This window comes from Onychomys torridus, chromosome 2 (genome assembly GCF_903995425.1).
Source record: "Onychomys torridus chromosome 2, mOncTor1.1, whole genome shotgun sequence".
NCBI lineage: Eukaryota > Metazoa > Chordata > Mammalia > Rodentia > Cricetidae > Onychomys > Onychomys torridus.
In genome coordinates, this window is record NC_050444.1 from 81,843,871 (window position 1) to 81,850,674 (window position 6,804).

General features: G+C 42.6%; 1 long non-coding RNA gene across 1 annotated transcript; it reads left to right on the top strand.

The window, feature by feature from the left end:
* Window positions 1-1,263: 1,263 nt before the first annotated feature.
* LOC118577052 lies at window positions 1,264-2,946 on the top strand. Its single transcript, XR_004944158.1, has 2 exons — window positions 1,264-1,295; window positions 2,180-2,946. It is a non-coding gene; the product is annotated as an uncharacterized LOC118577052 (long non-coding RNA).
* Window positions 2,947-6,804: the final 3,858 nt, after the last annotated feature.

Sequence of the window (6,804 nt, forward strand, 5' to 3'; positions counted from 1 at the left end):
AGAGCACTTGCCTAGGAAGCACAAGGCCCTGGGTTTAGTCCTCAGCTCTGGCAAAAAAAAAAAAAAAAGTCTTTAAAGAGACAGTAAAATTAATATAAAAAATAAAATAAGCCATATACAGATGGATATCACCAGAGAATCTGGATTGTATTGTCTTTGGGATTTTTAACTGCAGAGAGACATTTGATTTTAAAGGCACATGAGTTAAACCAATATGTATATTTTAAAGGTAACTTGACTTCAAAATTTGGATCTAAGGATATGTTGCTTTGGAAAGGAGGCTCTGCTTTTGTTTCCACAGAAAGCCAAAGGCTATGGATTTGTTCCAGATTAAGATACATCAGGTTTGATCAGCCAAGACCCCCTGAAAGGTCTCCGATGACACCATGACCCAGATGATTCAATATCCAGAACAGTTTCAAGGCAACTGGGTCAGATGATAGACCCTCCCAGACTACTCCATAATCCTAAAATTTTCTTTGTGTCCCCATAAGATACAGCGCCTCCTTCCAGCAGGAAGTAGTAAGAGAAGCTATGACCAAATTCTTAAATATACCAAGCTGGCTTTGGAGATGGAATTGGCTCACTCCTTGCTAAAAGAAAAGGTTAAGAGATTCTTGTGTCCCAAATCAGAAGAGCCATCTGGTGTGGGTCAGACAAAACCCAATATTTTTATTTAAAACAGGTTGATTATAAGTGCAATCTCTTTCTAAAGAAGAAAAGGGGATAGTTTAGATATGATAGGATGAAAGGGTAGATTAATGAACCTACTTTTAAAGAGCAACAACTTATTTGAAATGTTTTACATTGGTATAGATTTTAGTTTATTGATATAAGTTTAAACTTAATTTTGTTATACTGTATATATATATTTCTATTCCCGTTTGAGGTATTATGTTTATGTAACTCATTTAAATTGTAATGGATAATTAAGAAATACAGATGAATAATTAGTCTTTTATGATAGTCAAACTTGTGGCATTTTAAGTTTTCTAGGTATACATAGATATATTTCAGATAGAGAGGTAATATGTCCATGCAGGACCCATAGAAAGGTGACCACTGAACTTTGCTTGGCAAAATGGTCCTTCAGGTTCCTGCTTTGCAGAAGAAACTGCCAGACATTTTACAGGACACAGAGAGAAGTTACTGAGAGACTCTAGACCTGTGGGCTAAAGACAGATGCCTCAACTTTACAAAAGAACTTGGATGACTGACTGTCCAGGCTGCCAGCTGTCTCTGTATACTCTTGCAAGACTCCTGAAAATTGCTTGCATCCTTTTCCCATTTCTCAGGTAATAGTATATCCTTCTGAGGTCTTTGATGTAGATGAAGACTAGTTATAATTTTCCTTAGTTATGATAAAAGATAAGTTAGATATAAAACCTTGGACTCACAAATATAGGATAGATAGGCTATCTTCTTTAATTTTGCCAAATCGACTAGATATTATAAATAGACTAGATATTGTAACTGTAATTCTTGCTTGATAATTGTTTTGTTATCTGTAATTTTACTATTTGAAAGTTAAAACCTTCCTTTTGAAAAAAAGAAAAGGGGAAGTGCTGTGGGATGTTCTGTGTGTTAAATGTATTGCTTTGATTGGTTAATAAATAAAACACTGATTGGCCAGTAGCCAGGCAGGAAGTATAGGCGGGACAAGCAGAGAGGAGAATTCAGGAAAGTGGAAGACTGAGGCAGAGAGATGCTGCCAGCCGCCATGATGAGAAGCAGATGTAAGATACCGGTAAGCCATGAGCCACGTGGCAAAGTATAGATGAATAGAAATGAGTTGATTTAAGATATAAGAACTAGAAAACAAGAAGCCTGCCATGGCCATACAGTTTATAAGTAATATAAGTCTCTGTGTATTCACTTGCTTGGGTCTGAGGGCCGTGGGTGCTGGGCAGGAACAGGATAACTTCAGCTACACTCTGTAAATAAGAATAACAGCCCCAACAGCCCCAGTATTGCTGAATGATGCCTAAGGGCTGAATAACCTATCTTCACTGTGACCAATGGCAGTGGTTTTTGTTTGTTTGTTTGTTTGTTTTTCTGGCACACACTATTACAAGAGCACAGTCTGATCTCTGGGGTTTCAGGATACCTAATTAAAAAGCGCTGTAGCAGGAAGCAGAACACAGTTACATATCTCAGCATCACATTGTTCTTATTTCAGAGATGGAAGAAACAAGGACTTTTTTACTGACATGTGTGAGGATGCTGGAAAGGATGGCCTACAGAGCCTGTGGGAGTTCTTGCTGACCACTCAGAGAAGGCCTTGAGCCATGGCTTTTGCACGTCAGCAAAGCCAAGGTCACTTAGCTGGCTGAGAGTCCACTTTCCTTGAAAGTGATGGGCTGGGAAGGTTGCACCCATGGCCTGAGATGGCCACTCACTGAGGACTACCAGGGAGTCTGACTCATTTCAAAATTAACTTCTTCAGCAGAGCCCTCTAAAGTCAAGATCTGTCAGGAGCTGTGGGTTGTGGGCCTGTGTCCTGTGTCCTTCCTGTTGCTGTGATGGGACATGCTGACCAAAGCACCACAGAGGAGAAAGAGTTCTCTTTCCAGATGACAGCCCATCACTGAGGGAAGTTAAAGCATTTCCTCTGACCAAGGAACTGGAACTCACTTCACAGACAAAGAAGTGGAGCAGGAACAACCATGGAGGATGCTGCAAGCTGGCTGGCTCCAAGGCTGGTTTATACTTAGCTCCTGCTCAAAGACTGCTATGCTTCCTTAGACAGCGCAGACCCACCTGCCTAGGGATGCTGCTGTCCACAGTGTGCCGAGCCTCCTATACCAGCGAACAACCCAGGCAGCCCCCTACAGACTTACCCACAGGCCAGTTTGGTCTAGGCGATCTCCCAGTTGTGGATCTCTTCTAAGGGGACCCCAGGCTATGTCAAGTTGACAATTAAAGCTATCCGAGGCAGTGCATCAATACAAATGATTGAGACTTTTAAATATCTCTAAGTTGTAGGTTCTTACTTGGAGCTATGGCTTTGGAGTCCGTATAATGTCTGCACACTTAGGTACAATACTTTGTGCATGTATGAATTTTTATTTTTCTAAATTTTATGGTCTATAACCCAAAAAGATTAAGCCCCTGCTACTCTTCCTTATTCTGGGTTCCAATATTTTAAAAATTTTTTTCTAATATATTTCTATTGAGAAGTTCATACATGATACAATGCACTTTGATCACATCTGTCCTCTATTCTTCCTCCTAAACCCACCCACTAAGCTCGCCCCCCTCCCAAAATCTGGCCACAATGAGTCAAGTTTGTGTTGCCCATACACTCATGAGTTCAGGGCCATCCACTAGAACATGATTGACCTACCAAGAGCCAGACCTTAAAGAAATGGACTCTCCCTCCCCCCAGCTGCCAACTATCAGTGGCTCCTCAGATAGGGATGAGGTCTCATGAGTCCCTTCCCCATCAATGCCAGAATGTTGAATGCCTTGATCTTGTATAGATCCCATACAAGCAACCACAGTTCTTGAGCATAGCAGTCCTGACATGTCTAGAAGATACTGTTGCCTCAGACCTTGTCTACGTCTGGATCTTGCAATCTTTCTGCCCCCTCTTCCACAACAGTCTCTGAGTACTGGGAGGTAGGATGTGATATAGATGCCCCACTCCTCTCTGAGCACGCCATAGATACTTATTATCTCTACTTTGACCAGTCATGAGTTTCTGCATTAACCATCATCCACTGAACAAAGAAACTGAGAGCTGAGAGATTTACCATCTACAGCTATAGAGATACAAATTTAGAGGGCAGTTGGAAACTACGTCCATTTAGCAAATTAATGACAGTTAGTTCATTATTGGGGCCTATGAATTCCCCAGCCATGAATTCTTGGCCAGATTTATACCACCAGGAATGCACGTCCTCCTGTGGAGGGGGGGGGGTCTCATATCCAGTCATAATGCACTTGATTACCCCATGACATTCATGCCACTATTACACCCATGGGCGTATCTTACCACAGCACAGTTCCCCTTATTCTAAATGCTTGGATGTCCCGGGAGCTTTTACTACTTATCAGGTACATTATATTCTTTCCATCACTTGACACTCATGTCACCTCTCAAGATTTATGTATCATCTTCACTCCACAGACAAGGAAACTGCGGCTGGAAAGCTAAATCTTAAGATTCACAGCATGGGTTTCATCCTTCTAGACAACCAACACTTATGCATTTTTGTTCTCTAAAGGGGAGTTAGAAGGTGAGTATATTAGTGAATATTCCAGTAGAGAGACGTAAATGGGGCCTAGAGGGAGTACCTGGCTCAGCACGGGAGCTGGAGTCAGAAATGTCTTCCTGGAGAAAAGCCCCCCCCATGTGTGTGTGTGTATGTGTGTGTGTGTGTGTGTGTGTGTCCATGTTCTTATATGTGGACATGGGTGCACATGAAAGCATGTACATGGAGGTCCAAAGTCAATCTCAGATGGCTTTCTGGGTGTAGTATGAGCCATAGTCTCAGTCCCTAACATATGCATCTTAAAGAGACCATAGGAGTCGGCCAGTTCAAGCAGTGGTAAGACACATATCTGACCAAGGTCACTTCTTTCCAAATCAATGTATTTAGAACCCATAGCCTCACCTGTCAGCAGGGAATTTTAAGTTAAAACATATTTCACACATAACAGATTGGCAAAATCAAAATATCTGACATTACCAGGTTTTGGCAAGATTGTGATGTAAGAAAGAACATACTTACAGGGCTGGTAGGAGTGTAAATTGGCACAACCATAGCTGCTTGGCAATGTCTAGAAGACTTGAAAACACTCCAGCTCGATATCCAGCAGCCCTGTATCCTGATACATTCCTGAAGGCACTCTAAGACCTTTGTATCTTGTATGTCAGTTAGTTTCCACCACATCACAACCATCCCACAGTTCAGTGTGTTAAACATCAGTGGCTGAACTCCAACGTCTGTGGTCAGCTGGGCAGTTCTACCTGGCCCTGTCTGTCTCATTTCTGCTAGGCCTTTTTATGTATGTAAAGTGAGTGAGACAGTCTACTGGCAGCCAAACTGTCCAAGAGGGCCCCATTTGTCAGATTGTTGGTTCTTAGCTGGAGTTACATGAACAACTTCTCCCCCTATCCCTTTACCATGATGAACAACCTTGCCTGGGTTAGGTCAAACCATCTTGTCAGGACTCCTGTCATATTAGATTAGGGATTTGTGTTGTGGGATGTTATTTTAAGATGTGTTAAATTCATTTATGCTGTGGAACATTTCTTTAATGATGCAAAGGTGTGTTGCATTATTTTATGTTGTGTTTGTTTAAGTCTGTGAAGCTGTGTTACTTTGCCTGTCTAAATCACCTGATTGGTCTAATGAAGAACTGAATAACCAATAGCAAGGCAGGAGAAAGGATAGATGGGGCTGGCAGGCAGAGAGAATAAATAGGAGAAAAAGAGCAAAAAGAAGAAGGAGCAAGAGAACAAGGAGAGGAAGATGCTAGAATCCAGCCACCCAGACAGACAGCCACCCAGCCACCCAGACAGACAGACAGCCACGGAGTAAGAGTGAAAGTAAGATTACAGAAGTGAGAAAAGGAAAAAGCCCAGAGGCGAAAGATAGATGGGATGATTTAAGTTAAGGAAATATGGCTAGAAATAAGCCAAGCTAAGGCTGGGCATTTATAATAATACGACTCTGTGTGTGTGTGTGTGTGTGTGTGTGTGTGTGTGTGTGTGTGTGTGTGTTTATTTGGGAGCTGGGTTATGGGGCCCCCAAAAGAATCAAAGAGCCAAAAGAGTAAAGAGCAAAAACAAACAAACAAACAAACAAACAAAGAGACCAACGGCTTACTTTCTGTATAATGTCAACTTAGTCATTATCTCTACAATGACCATATTTCAACAGGGGTCCTGGAGGTTAGTGTTTCAGTGACTCAGGATTTATTTTGTTTGTTTGTTTTTTGATGAGAAGGGGAACATTTCCCAGGATGGGAACAGCATGACTCTTCATTATTCAAGATAGGTTTAATTACGAAGAGCAAAAGGTACAAAAATCCCAGCGGCCACAGTGGCTTATTTCTTACAAAGACCACATGTTCAGTGCATCTTGGCTATGCATTGCCCATGTCACTACTCTGGACCATACAGGACATCAGCATGAGGCAAACTGAGACCACAGTGCTGCTCCTCAGAGAATCAGCTGAGGAGGCTCTTCATGCACAAGAGAATGGAAAGCCCAGAAAGAACAGTGAGATTGCAGAGGTCAATTCAGGGAGCAAAGATCACTCCGAGAGGGGCTGGAGAAATGGCTTAGGGATTGAGAGTACTTGCTGCTCTTCCAGAGGACCTGAGTTTGATTCCCAGAACCCATATGATGACCAACAACCTCTGTAATGCCAGTTCCTGGGGTCCTGATGCCCTCTTTTGGTGTCTCTGGGCACTACATGCATATAAGGCACAAACATACATGCAGGCAAAATCACCCTGAGGCTTCAAAGAGCAAAGGGAAGAAGTTGGGTTCTCAGAGCCTAGTGACTCAGAGGCTAACAGCCATACAGAGCTATAGCCATTGCTCAGGGGGTGCAGGTACTTCATAAGAGGTACAGTGTGGCTAAATCTGAAGGACAGAAAGACCTGAAGACCTGAAAGCTGGAACAGAGTACCAGGATGAGAGGCTATTGCTGTAGCCACACTGACATGGTCAGTGGGAAAACGGGCTTGAGAAAGAGCCTTCCTTCTCCCACCCTTGCAGCCCCCACCAGTGTTAATCCATGACCACCCAGGGAGCAACTGGCCAAGGAGATCCAGCAACTCCTTGC